This window comes from Mustela lutreola, chromosome 10 (genome assembly GCF_030435805.1).
Source record: "Mustela lutreola isolate mMusLut2 chromosome 10, mMusLut2.pri, whole genome shotgun sequence".
Classification (NCBI taxonomy): Eukaryota; Metazoa; Chordata; class Mammalia; order Carnivora; family Mustelidae; genus Mustela; species Mustela lutreola.
This window is the reverse complement of record NC_081299.1, coordinates 90,346,749-90,364,389: the sequence shown is the minus strand read 5'-3', so window position 1 is coordinate 90,364,389 and position 17,641 is coordinate 90,346,749.

Sequence of the window (17,641 nt, the reverse complement as noted above, 5' to 3'; positions counted from 1 at the left end):
GGTTTAATGAACAACAAGTTTACTGAATTTAATTAATTTGGGTGCATAATAAGCATTTTTGTCTTTGAGGAACACATTACTGAACTAAAGAATGAGGAACATGCACACCATTTTTAATCAGATCCTTAGTGAGTAATTTGAAAATAATAAACTTTGCATAAACAGAGGGGATTATAATTACAACTAAAACCAGAAGAGAATCCTTGTTTCTCATTTTATAGAATTTTGGTACACATATGTTCCAAAAGATCAATTCATTTACTGTCATTGAATTTGACTTAGAAGTTTAATTGTTTTGCAGATTTTAAAATATTGGTTATAAGTTACATTAATTTATAATAATGACCACAAAACTTGTAATTTTTATTTTGTTTATAAATTTGGAGGTAAAATTAGGTACAGTAACATGCACAGATCTTACATTTACAATTCAAGGATTTTTAACAAATGTCTCCCCACAATATGGAATAGTCCCAACCTTTTAGAGAGAGTTATCCCATTTCCCTTTCCAATAATTCACTACAGTCTCCCCCTCTGCCAGGGCTATGGGGACCCACTTTTCTTATTGGTTTCATCGTGGGTTTGTTTTTCGTATTTTTGAAATTCATGTAAATGAAATCATGCAGTATGCGCTCACTTGTGGTCAGCTTCTTTTATTCCAGCATAATGTCTATGAGATCCACACAGTCAAGCAAACAGGCTCCAAGGTGATGAATTAGGACAATGAGCCAAATTGAAAGTAAAAACTAAACATTGTATATGTACTTTGACAGTGCAAACAAGAGGCAAACATAGGTCTCAACCTCCTAATATTTCGTTTTCCATTTTCCACTGCCCTGGAACCCCGAACAAAAGTCTTTTGCCTCTTTATGGATCATGGTCACAGGGGAAGGAAAAAGGGAAGCCGTAGGAGTAGAAAGGCAGATTCCTAGTGGGAAAGAATGCCTCAGCCAAGGGCCCCGTAATGAAGCCTCTGAATGGAGGAAACTGGACCAGGAATGCAGATCTACTGGGCATGGCTGGCCCAAAGATATCTGAGTCCTTAATTGCAACTCCTTTCAGAAAACTGCATTGCACTGGCTATCCACGAAGTCTGCTGTAAGGAGGGCAGCCCCCACCCCCTTTGCTAAGCCAAGCAAAGCCTTATAATTTCCAGTAGACTGACCTGAACAATCACAGGTAGGATTTCGGCCTAAAGCCAGACTCCTCATGCTCATGTTGTTGCCCAGATCAGGATCTTATTCCTTTATATTACTGAGTAATGGTCCAGTGTAGAATATACCTCAATTCTCTTTATCCATTTTCTTGTTGGAAGGCACAGGTAGTTTCTCCATTTTGGACAATTATGAATAAAGGTATAGTGAACTTTCTTGTACAAGACTAGATAAACGTCAAAAGATAGAATTCCTGGGCCATGGGGTATGTATATGTTTAACTTTATAAGAAAGCCTTTAAAAAGAATTGCCAAATGCTTTTCCAAGTGGCTATACCACTTTGCACACCCAAAACCAACCTATGAGAGTTCTAGCTGCCAAGATAGTGTTTAGCGACATTTATTGTTTTCAGCCTTTTAAATTTTAGCCATTTTTGTCAAGTGTATAGAGATATCTCAACATGGTTTTAATTTACTTTCCCCAGATAATGAATGATATTGAGAACTTTCTTTTTTTTATTTTTTTCCTGTGCTAATGGTCATTTCTATATTTGCTTTGTGACGTATCTGTACAAGTCTTTTTCTTTCCTCTGTTTTTTACTCAGGAGCTCTTCTTTTCAGTTCTGAGTCCAATTTGTTCCTCCCCATTCTCCGTGAGTTTATAGTTTCTAGATTAAATTATGCTGCTACACTTTAGCCATCCAGATACTGAATTGTTTTTACATCCCTGAAAACACACAAGCAATCCTGAGATTCCATGCCAGCATGGGAATTTGAACTTCCAGTGCTGTAAGGATTTTGCAGCCTTTTAAGGATTCACCTGTAAGCTCCCCTCCCTCTCTCATTTATGTTCCAGTTGAAATCCTTATCACCTCTGACCTGTCCCCTTGTTGTGGCCGCCCAACTGGTCCTGCTACCTTGTCTCTTGCTCCGCACAGTCCATCTTTCTCGTCTATATTGGAGCGATTTATTGCAACATAAATCTCACCATGCAACTCCCTTTCTCACAATCCTGCTCCTGCACTCCTCGGCAACAGTCCTAAAGTTCTCCAACCACTTCACATCTCACTCCCAACATTCCACTGGTACAAACCAGTTAAAACTATGATTTCTTGACCCTGCTCATTTCTAGTCTATGGAAGTCTACTTATCCATTCATTCAACCTATATTTATATCGTTCCAATTGTGTAAGACCTAGTTTTCAGAAGTTGGAACACATTAGTGAATAAAAGAGAGGGGAAAAACAAAAACAAACAAACAAACAAACAAACAAACAAAAAAACCCAGATCCCTAGCCAGGCTACTTTGCCTGTGATGCAGCTATTTGTCATCTTCACTTGGCTAACTCTTATTTAACCTTGTGGTCTTATTTCAAATTGCAGAACTAATTTTCTCCAAGAAGTCTCCTTTGATAAATTTATTTTCCTAGTCATGCTTCAAACCAGCACGTAGTAAATGTCTTCCTAGTTTATTTAAATTATAAGATATAGATTCCTTGAGGGTTAAAACCATGCTTCATATATCCTTCTAACTAGACCACCTAACACAACTGTCACCTAATAATATGTGTATGTCATGGGTTATGCCCACAGAAAAGAGATGACTCCAGAAAATAACTGAACCTGAATTGTTGGGGAACCATGTCTCATGCCTGCGAATGATTAGGAGCTGACTGTAAAAGCTGACATTCACCTGGCTGCCTTCTACATTTTTAATGAAAAATAGTGGCCCAGAAGTGACTCTGGGCCACAGCTCTCTGATAACTTAATCGCCCCCCCTCCGCCCGCCACTATTCCTCTATCCCCTACAAAGTCCCATATATCACTGATCTACCTTTAATATTGGATTTCAGAATTCAGGAAACTTAACTCTTTAACTTTAGAATATATCAGTTCCAAAAAAAAAAAAAAATTACTGAGGGTCCCTTTTGCTTAAGGGTTCAAAAATTTAGAGAAAACTAAGATTATAGTGACTCAAATTCAAATTCAATGAGAAGTGTCAGATATAATACACATGCAAGAATATATGTTTAAGGAAAACATTGTATAGGATCTGAAGCACTTCCCTCACTCTGACATCCCACTGTTTGACATTCCTGTCTCTATGTGCTGCCTCTGATTTTTATCTTTTCTTTCTCTTTTACATTAGCCTCTGTCAAAAAAACAAAAAAACATAAAACCCTCCTATGATACTTTCCCTGATTCTGTCCCCTGATAGAAGTTATTTGTGATAACAACCTCCTAGACATTATCAAAATTTATTTTTATATTTCCCTTTAGGCATTACTTTCTTTCTACCATGATTTGAACTATTCTGTACTTTTGAAGAGTCCCCTACTTTGGAGAGGGGTAAGATGTGTCTAATACCACCCACTTTTATAGCATAGGACCTCAATAAATGTTATAAATTGGTTGACCACGAACTAGAATATTTGCACTTTTTTATGAAGTGAAGAATAAAATGGGTCTTCTCATAACAGAAGTGATACACAGAGAATCTCTTCAGGATGACTAATAGGTTAATGAATTGATAGAAAACTGACTTATGATATTGTGGTATGTAGATAGTTAAGCAAAGAAAGATTCTACTAACTCATTTGTGTTTTAATTCAATAACTATTTATCAAGAGCCCACTGTGTTCTACACTGTTTAGATCTTTGGGTACAGTGGTGCTATGCACTACATGTGTCCTCCAAAATTTGTGTGTTGAAGTCTTAACCATCAATGTGACTATTTAGAGTAAGGAAGCACTTAAGGACAGAAGGGTGGTAGCCTAATCCAATAGAATGAATGTCCTTATAAGTGGAGACACCAGAGAGTTCTCTCTTCCTCTTTATTCTGTGAGGACACAGAAAGGAGGCAACTATCTACCAGGAACTCTCACTGGGAACTGAATCAGCTGACACCTTAATCTTGAATTTCACAACTTCCAGAACTATAAGAAAATAAATTTTTGCTGTTGTTTAAGCTACTCATTCTATAGCCTTATGTTAAGCAGTCTCAGCAGACTAAGATAAGCCATCAGCAAGACAAGGTCTGATCCACATCTAGTTTGAGAGACCAGTCTGAATTTTATTAAAATAAATGATACATGAGTGCTAAGTCCCCAACATGTAATTCCATAATCAAAAGAAGGAAAAGGAACAAAGAGTCCACTAGAAAAAAATATATATATTAAAAGTTTATACACTTCTAAGAAAACTAAGTCAAGGTAATTAACTACTTTCTATGCAGAGAAGGAAGAAGAAATAAAAAGATACATATCACAACAGCTTCTTGAAGGATGCATGCATAAAGAAGAGATTATGGGGTGCCTGGGTGGCTTAGTCAACTAAGCATCTGTCTTTGGCTCAGGTTATGATCTCAGGGTCCTAGGACTGAACCCAGCATCAGGTTCTGTGCTTAACAGGGAGTCCGCTTACCCTGTCCCTCTGCCCCTCCCCACTGCACATTCTCTCTCTCTCTCTCCCAAATAAATAAATAAAAATCATTTAAAACAAACAAACAAAAAAAAAAAAAAAAACAGGAGACTGGTATTTGGAGAGGTCTGGGAACCATTGTCTGCTGTGAGAAGATGATACTAAGGGACAGAACTAAAGCACTTTTTGGTTGAGTGGTAAGTAAGGGACAAATACAAAGGAGCCATGAAAGGCCTATACTTTAGGCCACATGAGTGACTTGCTTTGGAGTCCTGAGCTCTCCAGAAATGGTTTCTCCAAAGGATGAAAGGAAAAAAGAAATCTGAGAAGGTTGCCGTAGGATGGATGAGATGGTATAGGTAAGGAAACAATCTGTTCAATTTCTGTCTCTGGAAGAACAGAGATCTAAATTCTCTGCATTCAAGAACAACAGAAAAGACTATAGAGAAAGTAATTTTCAGATAGCAGCATATGTGTGGGAATTGACAGAACTCTAGCAGAAGTACTGCTCAAAGAGTAGAGGCAACGTTATACAACCTTAAAAGATAAAAACATTGGACCTACTATTATCCCAAACCTTTATCCTATACCCAGGATATGTCCTGGAGGAGTAAATTTTTCAATTATTTCAAGAAAATTAATGAATTGTCAAAGTTTCTGTAGTAGATGCTGTTTTTGAGTATTTGGTGGGATACACAGTTCAGAGGACAGATGGGTAGATGAGAGAACACATGAACAATTTGTAATTCTAGTAATTATTAACTTAAGTGTCTTTGGAAACATTATTGGTATTATCATAATAATAGAAGTAGCTAATATTTGTTACATGTTTACCTTGTGTCAGACCCCATATACTACTTAAATTACCTCAAGTGACTCATTCCTTTGGAGTTCTCATATGGTTTTTGCCTTTTCAGTATCTGCTATGCTAATAACCTATACTGCTTAATGAATAAATTATGAATGACTATTTTCACCACTAGGAAATTCACTCATGGAAGGACTTGCACTTTGTTACTGGCTCTGTAGTTTTCGACAGTTTTAGTATTTACTTAAATAAAGGCATAAACAATACAATCATCAGATTGTTAGCTGATGTAGGTCTGAGTGGAAGAGGTAAAGCTGTAATTCACAGGTGACTTTTAAGATAACCTACCTAGCTCATGATGATGAGTTTAAATCAATATTTATAAAATTAAGTACATTTTTATTATAATTTGTTTTATCATCCTTCTCACTTGGAGGGAAAATGCCTATTTATTTCACAAACTTTGTCACTTACCACATATAACAAGATGCTAATTTGGCACCTTGTAATTGAGGAGCCTGAAGGGCGAAGGTATGCTATTTATGAAACCCTAAACTGAGATGTCAGACTAAGACAAAGATTTCAAAAAGAAAAAAATCTGGTTACTCAATTCTTAATCCCTCACCTACATCCAGGCTCTTAAAGAATCATGCTGTTGGTGGTTAATAAAGATTCGAAAGCTCTATTTTGGAGATAACTGTTGATCGACTGTGAGTTTAGTCATTCCCAAGTGTAAAGGGTAATTAATTGATGCCTGACACCTATCCCAAGCTTGGTGAGATTGACTTCAGCAGAATTATGTGGAGAGCTTTGACATGAGTTTCCTAAAGTTGGTGTGATATGGTGGACACGGTTGGACTCCTGCAAGTTACTCTAAAAGGGAAGGAGGGGGATGGTGAGCTCTTAAAAAAATGGAAGCAAATAAGAGGGAACTGACTTGGGTTCAGCCTTTATTTTCCAGAGTTTTTCTGGGCAAAGAATATGAATGTTTCCCAGAGACAAGCTATTGGCCATGTTGGTAAGAGAGGTGGCCTCTGTTTTCTTGGATCATGTCCAGGAAGACTTTCCATGGACTGGAAACTTCCACAAAGAGAAGCTTTGAATATCAGTGAATTCTTTGGGGGCTACCAAATAAATAGTAGGCAGCAAGACATAGCAGCATTAAGGTAAAAATACATGACAGATCACCAGGGACTGAATCTCTGAAGGGCCCATATGTGATAAATTGTTGCAACAACCTGTCACAAATCCTTGAAATCACACCCTGGGGTCCCTTCTCATGCTGACTCTGCATTTTATCACATGATTTATTTCTGTCAATGGATAGAAGCAATCACGCCATAGCAACAATTTGAAAACTTGCCCATCAGAGATTGCCCTCTCCTTTACTGTTCTTTGTACTCTGCCATGCAAAGAGGGCCTGATACCCTCTTTTTAAGAAGAGACACATGGGGGTGCCTGGTTGGCTCAGTGGGTTAAAGCTTCTGCCTTCGGCTCAGGTCATGATCTCAGAGTCCTGGGATCGAGTCCCACATCGTGCTCTCTGCTCAGCAGGGAGCCTGCTTCCCTCTCTCTCTCTCTGCCTGCCTCTCCGACTATTTGTGATCTCTGTCTGTCAGATAAATAAATAAAATTTAAAAAAAAAAAAAAAAGAAGAAGAAGAAGAGACACGTGACCTAGTTAAACTTGCTATTCCTGCCTGCTAACAGTAAAACTACCCCCAAACATAAGATAAGGCTTTCTGAGACCATCCAGCTCCAAGTTACTATCTTTTGACATATGAGTCAACAATCAAGATAAAACCAGCCCGGTCCAATCAGCAGAAGTACACAGCTGACCAATGGACTGCTGAGAAATAATAGAGAGTGCTATTTTAAGTTACCAAGTGTGGTGAGAGTTTGATCACAGAAAAGGTTAACTGACCCTTCATAAATGTTTCCTTTGAGAGAAAGGAAGCTTTAGACATGAACCAGGTCTAAAAAACGTAGTGTGAGGCCTATGGCAGTAGCAGTCAAGTAAGAGATGTGCTGTCCTTCTTTATCTGTCTTCACTCTGCACTTTTAATTCCAGAGTGTTCAGAAATACCACAAGCAAGCTGAGCAAAAAGTGGAGAGAGGAAGAACAGCCCCTGGTACTCTGATGTAGATGGGATTTTTCATTATTTCAATAACTGCAAGGCTTATTGTCCCCTTACTTTTGAAACCTGTTGTGATTATATGAAATCTAAAAAATACGTGTATCTCTAAAAAATACAATCACTATGTCTTCACCTATGGTAAGGTTAGAAGTTGTCATTGTTACTGTTAAAATCAAATCCTTAAATCCGATGTGTTTTGAATGAATTCTTAATTCACAATGGAAGTTGCTCACAGCTAAAATGAAATATGTTCTGCATTCACTGCTGTTTGTTCTCATAGATTTCTAAATACAAAGATGAAAAGGACAAAAAAGACTTTGTATTCAGTATAACCTTGAGAATCAATCCTAAGAGTTAAATGTCAAATTGCTGAGTTACTTGCTCATATTATCTCCCAACTATTCCACATTCTTTTAATTGATTCAATGTTGTGAATATAAACGCCTTAGGTAACACAGAACATAGAACATAGCACAAAATAATGCAATTTCATAAAGAATCTTCTGTAATTGCTTATCACACGTGGCTATGCATGACAGATAGAGACAATAAAGGGATAAGTGAAAAAAAATTTAGGTCAGACCTTATTGTTGAAATGATTCTGTCAATGATGCTGAAATACTTTTTGATACATTTTGACCAAATGTAAGCAGTGGGATGATTAAATTTCTTAGATGTCCCTGCTCATGCACTGGAAATGGTGGAGAACTGGCAAAAGAGGTTCAACTTACAATTAGGATGAAGAGCAGGTATTTTAAGAAGGCAAACAACTGATTCAAAGTAAAAGCTGGTACCTAAGGAATAAAAAATCAATGAATTTTCTACAGATGTGTCATCAAATGATAAAAGCAAACTATCAAACTTGACCCTGCTATTAGCATAAGGTACAACCAAACCTTAGGCATGAGAAGGATCCCAATCTTTCCAAATGCAGACAGGTGCACAGATAACTTAATATCACTTAGCCAGAACTAAAGTTTAATGGGAAGGCTTAAATGGGCAAATGTAAATCCATTTAAACTGACTTGAAAATGTAAAATGTGGAGTTGTTCACTTATCAACTAAAATTTTTCGGAAAGATACACAATTCCAGAAAAAATATGGCATGCTTTGTTGATGTTTCATTATTAGTGTTTTCATTACACTGTCTTCCGAGGATTCTCTATTCTGCAGATATCATGTGAAGCATTTTAATAATGATTTGATTAACTCTCCTAAATTGACAAATTATGAGAGTAGGATCAGAGAAGTTAAGAAATTCACATAAAATTGATGAAGAGCTCATGACATGGTTAATATACAACCAAGAATTTTGTTCCTATCCTAGAATTTTTCAAATGTTTCTTAATGGTAAGAAGGTTGAAGGGCATACCTCCAAGGAGTACAGGTGTATGATTTGAATAACACTTGCATGAATATGAATATTTAATTTATATTTATATTAAAAATATTAAAATTTTATTCTAATCAGTAATCTTTGTTTTTAGATAAAATTTGTTATAAATCCCCTTAAAAATACTCATACAAACATAAAATACTTCTTACCTGTTTCATTAAGTGGCCTTTCAATCAAGCTATCAAGATCAGAACACCAGGTTGAATTGAAAAGAGTTGACATTGAATTTCTTTTTTATTTTTATCAGCTTTGCTGAAGTACTATTGACATATAATATTGTGTAAGTTTAAGGCATACAATATGATGATTTGACACATGTACACATTATGAACTGCTTATCACAATATGGTTAGACAACACATTCCTTAAATTACAGTTACCTTTATGTGTGTGTCGTGAGAGCTTTTAAAATCCACTCTCTTAGCAACATTAAAGTATACCATATAGTTAACTATCATTCACATGTATTCACATTCACATTAGATCCCCAGAATTTATATATCTTTTAATAGAAAGTTTGTACACTTTGACCACCTCCTTCCATTTTCCATACCCCTCCACCACTGGAAATTACCCTTCTGTACTCTGATTCTATGATTTTATTTTAATTCCACATATAAGTGAGATCATACATTATTTGTGTGTATATATATACACACATACACATACATGTATATGTATATATGTGTGCATCATATTTTCTTTAGTCATTATTTCTTTATTCATTCTTTATTCATTCAATCACCCATGGACACTTTGGTTGCTTCTGTATCTTTGGCATTGTAAATAATGCTGCAGTAAACAGAAAAGTGAAAATATCTCTTTGCAATGACATGGATGGAGCTACAGTATTATGCTAAGAAAAAAGTCAGAGAAAGACAAATACCATATGATTTCACTCGTATGTGGAATTTAAAAAACAAAACAAATGACCAAAGGGAAAGGGGGTGGAAGGCAAACCAAGAAACATACTCTTAACTATAGAGAGAAATTGATGGGTAACAGGGAAGTGGGGCCGTGGGGAAAATAGGTAAAGGGGATTAAGGGTGTGCACTTGCTATGATGAGCACTGGGTGCTGTATGGAAATGTTGAGTACAACCAAAACTGATATTATACTTACATTAACTAACTGGATATTTTTGACTACTATGTCCAAAGACTATGCTAGACATACTCAGGTTCCCATATGATTTTTTATTTTTTTTAAGATTTTATTTGTTAAGAATTTATTTGTTAGAGAGAGATTTATCTGTTACCATATAAATAAATAAATAAATTTATTTATCAAATAAATTTATTCATTTAAATAAATGAATAAATAAATAAATAATTTATTTAATATTCATTTACATAAATGAATAAATAAATAAATCATTTATTTAATAAATGATTTTTTTTATTTATATGGTAGAAGCAGGCAGAAGGAGAAGCAGACTCTCCACCAAGCAGGAAGCCTGATGTGCAACTAGATCCCAAGACCCTGGGATCACGACCTGAGCCAAAGGCATATGCTTAACGGAGTGAGCCACCCAGGTGTCCCATTAACTAACTGGAATTTAAATAAAAACTTTTTAGAAAAAGCACAGAAGTACAGATATCTTTTTGATGTCTTTTTTTTTTTTCATTTCTTTCAGATGATTATCCAGAAGTGGTTTGCTGGATATAATAGTTCTCTTTTTAGAGGAACCTCCATACTGTTATCCATGGTGACTGTACTTATTTACAGTACCAAAAACAGTGCACAAGGGTTTCCTTTTTTCCACACCCTCACCTTATTATCTCATTTTTGATAATAGCCATTCTAATGGATGTGAAGTGATAGATATTGTGGTTTTGATTTCCATTTCCCTAATGATTACTTATGTTGAACCCATTTTCATGTATCTGTTGGCTATTCATCTTCTTCGGAAAAAAGCCTACTAAGATTTGTCCACTTTTAAGCTGAATTATTTGTTTTTCGTTTGTTTTGTATATTAATAATCCCTTCTGAGATGTGCGGTTTGCAAATATTTTTTCTACCATTAAGTTATTTTTTCATTTTATTGATCATCCTCTTGCTGTGCAGAAGTTTTTTACTTTGATATAATACTTCTTGTTTATTTTCGCTTTTGCTCTTGATACTTTTAGGGCCAAACCTTCTTCTAGGAGTTGTAAGATGTCAGGTCTTACATTTAAGACTTTTATCAATTTCAAGCTAAATTTTATGAATGGTGTAAAAAGGGGTTTAATTTCATTCTTTTGCATGTGAATATCTCCTGTTCTTTCAATACCATTTATTGAGGAGATGATCTTTTTCTCAGTGAGTGCTCCTGGCTCCCCTGTCAAATATCAATTGGCTGTATATGTAGAAATTTATTTCTGGGCTTTCGATTCTGTTCTACTAGTCTATGTGTCTATATTTTATGCCAGTAGTATACTGTTTTAATTACAATAGTTTTGTAATATAGTTTGAAATCAGGGAGTGTGATGACTGCAGCTTCGTTATTTCTCAAGTTTGCTTCAGCTATTTAGGGTCTTTTTTGTTTCCACACAAATTTTAGGACTGTTTTTTCTATTTCGGTAAAAGGTACGAGTGGAATTTTGATAAAGATGGCATTAAACACATTGATGGCTTTGGATAATACTGAGGTATTAACAGTATTAATTCTTTTTTTTTAATATTTTATTTATTTATTTGACAGAGAGAGAGAGATCACAAGTAGGCAGAGAGGCAGGCAGAGAGAGGGGGGAAGCAGGCTCCCCACTGAGCAGAGAGCCAGATGCAGAGCTCGATCCCAGGACCTTGAGATCATGACCTGAGCCCAAGGCAGAGGCTTTAACCCACTGAGCCACCCAGGCACCCTAACAGTATTAATTCTTGATCTAACATGGGATATCATCCCATTTATTTGGGTCATCAGTTTCTTTCATTAATATCCTATAGTTTTTAATGTATATATTTTAATCTACTTTGTTAAATTTGTTCCTAAATTTTTTATTGTTTTTAATGCTACTGTAAATTAGATGTTTCCTTTCCTTTTCTCATATAGTTTGTTGTTAGTGTGTGGAAACACAACTGACTTTTGTATGCTGATTTTGTATTCTGGAACTTAATTAATTTATTAGTCTTAGGTGTCTTTGCTGGCGTTTAGAGTTTTCTGCATATAAAATTAGGTCATCTTCACACGAAGACAATTTTGCTTCTTCCTTTTTAATTTGAATGACTTTTTTTCTTTCTTTTTCTTGCCTGATCACTCTGGCTAGGACTTCCAATACTATGTTGAATAGGATTAGTGAGAGCAGGCACTCTATTTTGTTATTGATCTTAGAGGGAAATTTTTCAAGCATTCACCATTGAGTATGATAATAGCTGCGTGGTGTTACACACTATTGATTATGATGTTAGATTGTCATGCTGAGATATGGTCCTATACCCAGTCTGTTGAGTTTGTATCATAAAAGGATGCTGAATTTTTCACTGTTGAATTTTTTCCCTGCAACTATTGAGATGATCATTTAATTTGTATCTTTCATCCTATAATGTATAACAATCACACTTACTGATTTGTACATTTTATAATATTTTTGCATTCTACAGCTGAATCCCACTTGATCATACTGTATTATACTTCTAATGTGCCACTGAACTCAGCTTGATAGTATTTTATTGAGAATTTTGCATCTACATTCATCACTGATACTGGCCTTTAGCTTTGATATGCTGTGTTTCCATTCTTCTTTATCTCAAGATTTATTAATTTAACTTTTGATTTCTTCTTTTGATCTACTGGTTTTTTAAGGAGTGTGTTAATTTCCACATTTTTATCCCTTGCTCAGTCTTAATTGTTACTGATTTCTACTTTCATATCATCGTGATTGGAAAAGACACTTAATATCATTTCTATCTTACTGCATTTCAGACTTGTTTTGTGACCTTATAAATGATCTAGAAAATATACCATATGTACTTAAGAAAAATGTGTATCCTATTGCTCTTGGACAGAATGTTTTGTACCAGTATAGTAGGTCCATTTGGTCTATGGTATCTTTAAACACTGATTCTGTAGTGATTTTCTCTCTGTATGATCTACCCATTGTTGAGAGTGGGGTACTCAAGTCCCCAACTATTACTGTATTGCTATTTATTTCTCCTTTTAGTTCTATTAGTATTTGCTTTACATATTTAGATCTGCCAAATTTTAGTGCATAAATATTTATGATTGTGATATCTTCTTGATGAAATGACTCCTTTTATCATTATATAATGATATTGTATGTCTTGTGACCATTTTTAGCTTAAAATTTATTTTTTTCTGATTAAAGTATAGCTACCTCTGTTTACTTTTGTTTACTTTTACTTTTGCCTACTTTTATATTTGTGGAATATCTTTTTTGATTCCTTTATTCTCAGCCTATGTGTGTCCTTAAAGCTAAGGTAAATCTCTTGTAGGCAGCATAGCAATGGATCTTTTTTTATTCCACAGCTTTTTCTAACTTTTGACCAGATAAGTTAATCTATTGACTTTTCAAGCAGTTACAATAGACAAGGACTTACTATTGCCATTTTATTTATTGTTTTCTGGCTATTTGAAATGATTTGTATTTGAGTTTATTGGTTCGTTCATATGCTGTTGAAATCCTCTACTGAATTCTTCAGGTTAGTCATTATATTCTTCAGCTCTAGGATTTCTGTTTGGATATTTTTGAGGGTTTCTTTTTTGTTTTTGTTGTTCTTATTTTTGTTTTCTTAAACTTCTCATCTTATTTTTGCCTTATTTTTCTGATTTTGTTTAGTTGTCTGTGTGTTCTTGCAATTCATGGAATTTCTTAAAAATTATTGTTCTGAACCCTTTGTCACATAGGTCATAAACCTCCATTTCTTTAGGATCAGTTATTGGAACTTTCTTAGTTTCCTTTGGTAGTTTCATGTTTGCGTGATCCCTCATGATCCTTGTGTCTTTGTGTTGGTATCTGCACATTTGAGTAAGTGGTCTTTTCTTCCAGACTTTACAACCCTGAATTTCAAGTTCATATTTGAGGAGATAACACATCTCCTCTTTTTCATTTCCAAATCCAAACATAATACATATAAAATATAGTACAACAGTATTTTATTGCTTTTTATGTTATATCAGTATAACTAGTAAGTAAAATTGTCCAAATTGTTCTCATCAAACAAGTCACTGTTAAGCTATACAGTTGGTGAAAATTAAATATATTTGATGACAAAAATACATGACGTGTATCACTTGGATGCTCAAAATGGTCACTGACCGAATTGCCAATATCACTTATTGCCTCAGTAAAATATGTGACAGTAGACTTTATAATGAAGAAAACTGTGATCTTTATGCCTTATTGTAATTTAAGCTTGTGGATAAACTCCGTTTCCAAGAAACTCACTGATCTGAAAATATATTCTCTTTATTATTTATTTCCAAGATATCTTTCTTCATATTAACTACCACCACCTATTTTCAGAGCCTTATTTTCCTTGTACAATTGACTCTCCCAATTCTCACTTCACTGTTTTTCACATACATCATCAGCTTTGTATGGAGAAGTATCACATGTGCTTTCTCAATAAGGCATTTCTGCAACTGCAAAATAAACTCTAAGCTCCCTTGACTGGCATTCAGATACTGCTCCAGTGTGATTTGCTGTACCAATCTTTCCCCGTAGTATCTCCTACCAATATATACTCTAATGCTGCAAACACCAATTTCCTATGGGGGGAAAAAAAAAAAAGAAGTCTGCTTTCTACCATTTTACAATCTTCTACAGCAATGCTCTTTCCCCCTCTACACATTATAAAGATTAGCTGCCTGCCACTACTCAACTAAATTCTCACTTATTATCCAAAACTTTACCTAGTTATTTCAGTTTATGTAGCTCCTTCCCTCTGAAGAGCATTTATATATTCAGTACCTACTGAACAGCTGGCTCAGCCTTAGCTATTGTGGTTCTTCTTCATGGAGATAATGGAGAGTTTTGGTTGCATGTAGGAAGAGGTACAAGGAAAGACATAAGAAGAATATAAGAGTACGCTGCTGTAGAAGAATATAAGAGTACGCTGAGTTGGTGTTAGAGTATAAAAAGGGACTCCTGGGGCACCTGGGTGGCTCAGTGGGTTAAAGCCTCTGCCTTCGGCCCAGGTCATGATCCCAGGGTCCTGGGATGGAGCCCCACATTGGGCTCTCTGCTCAGCGGGGAGTCTGCTTCCCTTCCTCTCTCTCCGCCTGCCTCTTTGCCTACTTGTGATCTCTGTCTGTCAAATAAATAAATGAAATCTTAAAAAAAGGGGGGGGGGCTGCTGACCCAATAATATGAGAGAAAGACATCCTGGAGGTAGAGACGAGTTCTGGATCTTGAAAGACCTGAGTTAGTCAAGTAGGGGTAAGAAAAATATTCAAGGCTGAGGAAATATCATTGCCAAAGCTTGGAAACATGTCCACGTACAATGTGTACTGTTTATTAGGCTCTAAGTATATTGAATGAATGCCTTTCATTCATTCAATAACTACTTGTTAAACACATATAAATATGTTAGAAAACATAGCTTCCTGGAAAATAAAATGTTAGGTAAAGGATCTTCTTGATTAATTAAAAATTTTAATGTCAAATAAGATTTTTAATATAATGTAGCTTTGAAATGGATAAACTTGGTGGCCTTAACAATGTTAAGTGCCAGGATTCACTCCATCACTCTGCCTTACCGTTTCTGTCTAACTTCCCTCATGAACTCAAGAAGGATTCAGAAGAGGTACTGTTTCTTCTCATGTATCAAATTTTAAGAGCAAGGAAGACTTCCCTTGAAGTCCCCCAATAGATTTCAAGTCTCACTGGATAGAATGCATCACATGTAAAGGCTAAGCCAGTCACTTACAAGGGGAACTAGGTAATAATGATTGATTTGATCAATGAAGAATTGCCTTAGGAGCTAAAGTGAAGAGCACAATCCCTTGAGTCATGTGTGGGTAGAGTGTACACCTGAATCAAACTGGACTCTGCTAATAAGAAAATGTGGGAGGTGGGGGGTCAGACAGCCTTCACTATCTGAAGCGAGGTTTTTGTTTGTTTGTTTTGCTTTGCTTTGATTTCATTGTTCCGAAATTCATTGTTTATGCCCTGTGTCTGCCAGATGTTAGAAAGGTAAGGATTGGCAAAATCCATCATCTCTGACCTCAGGGAGCTTAGCAAATATTGAGTTAATTATTAAATAATCACAGAAGTAATTATAAATAATAGTAAGCTTTTTTTTTAAGAAAATGTGCAGAGAGATATTAAGAGCATTTAATAGAAGACTTTATTTAATATGGTGCATCAAGTAAGATTTCCATGAGGAAATACAGTTGAGCTCTCAACTCAATTTTAAGTCAGAATAAATTAAATAAAGGTAGACAATTTAAGAGGAAGTATATTCCGGGCAAAGAAAACAGCATGTGCATAGGCTGAGGCTAGTTGTAGTATAGTACCTTTGAGTAATGAAAAGCATTCCAGTGTGAGTTTTTTAGAATTAGCGGACAGAGAGCATTGCAGAAGTAGCATAGGAGAAAAAGCTGGGCAGGACAGAGTCTGTTCTGTTAGCACATTTCAGATTGGTCTTCAGAGAATGAAAAGACAAAACTGCAAGCTCAGGATATGTGAGGTTTCCAGAATGCTGTAAAATATAAGGATAATATTCAGGAAAACTTTGGAACTGACATAGTGTGTAGTTAGGATGTGTAAGTGTGTTGTTAACTGTAAGTTAGTTTCAAAATCTTGGAGGCGTGCCTGGGTAGCTCAGTCCCTTAAGTGGCCAACTCTTGATTTTGGCTCAGGTCATGATCTCGATGTCCTGGGATGGAGCCCTGTGTCAGTCTCCACACTCAGCAAGAGTCTTCCTGAGGATTTCTTTCTCCCTCTTCTTCTGCCCCCTTCCCCCAACTCATGTATGCACATGCTCTCTCTCTAAAATAAATAAATAAATCTTTAAAAAAGTATAAATTAAATCACAGAAAAATATTAGTGTAAAATCTTCTGGAATTATGACATAATCCCAACATATAAAAGAGAGGATGAAGAAGATACAGAACATTCCTGATCCATCATAAACATACTTTCTTCAGGAAAACTGAACAGAGGTATTAATCTAATGTTTCAGTTGGAGGATGCAGTGGGATATGTGTGGTTTCTTGAAATTTATACGCAAACTCCTTATCTCATGCATCCTTGATTTCTTCTCTTTCTTATAGTCTTTAATTCCTAGCAGTCATGGAGTATTATTGTGCAATCCTCTAAATATTTCTTAAATGCATCCATATCTCTGCATCTCAACTCACACTACTACCATCTATCCCCAATCTCACATCGGGACTATTCTAACGATCTCTGCCTACACTGGTTGGGATATGTCTAGCTGGAAAAATAAATAAATAAAGGGGGGAAGGGGGTGAGTTGGGGGTTCTCTCCTTATGCCCCAAAGTACAATAGCTAAAGCACAATAAAAATATCATATTCTTCATATTGTAGTCCAAGTGGAGTGGTTTTGGTTTGCACACAGCTATTTTTTCATGCAGACTTCAGAGACTGAACCTCCTTCCACCTCATGACTCCTAAATGGTATCTACATCCAGCTACCAAGAGGAAAAAGAAAGAATTCAGAGGCTCTTTAGTAGCCTTAATCCAGGGATTGCTCACAGAGCTTCCACTTATACATTCTATTGGCAAGAATTGGGTTATTTGCCTCAACTGACTAAAATAAGGCA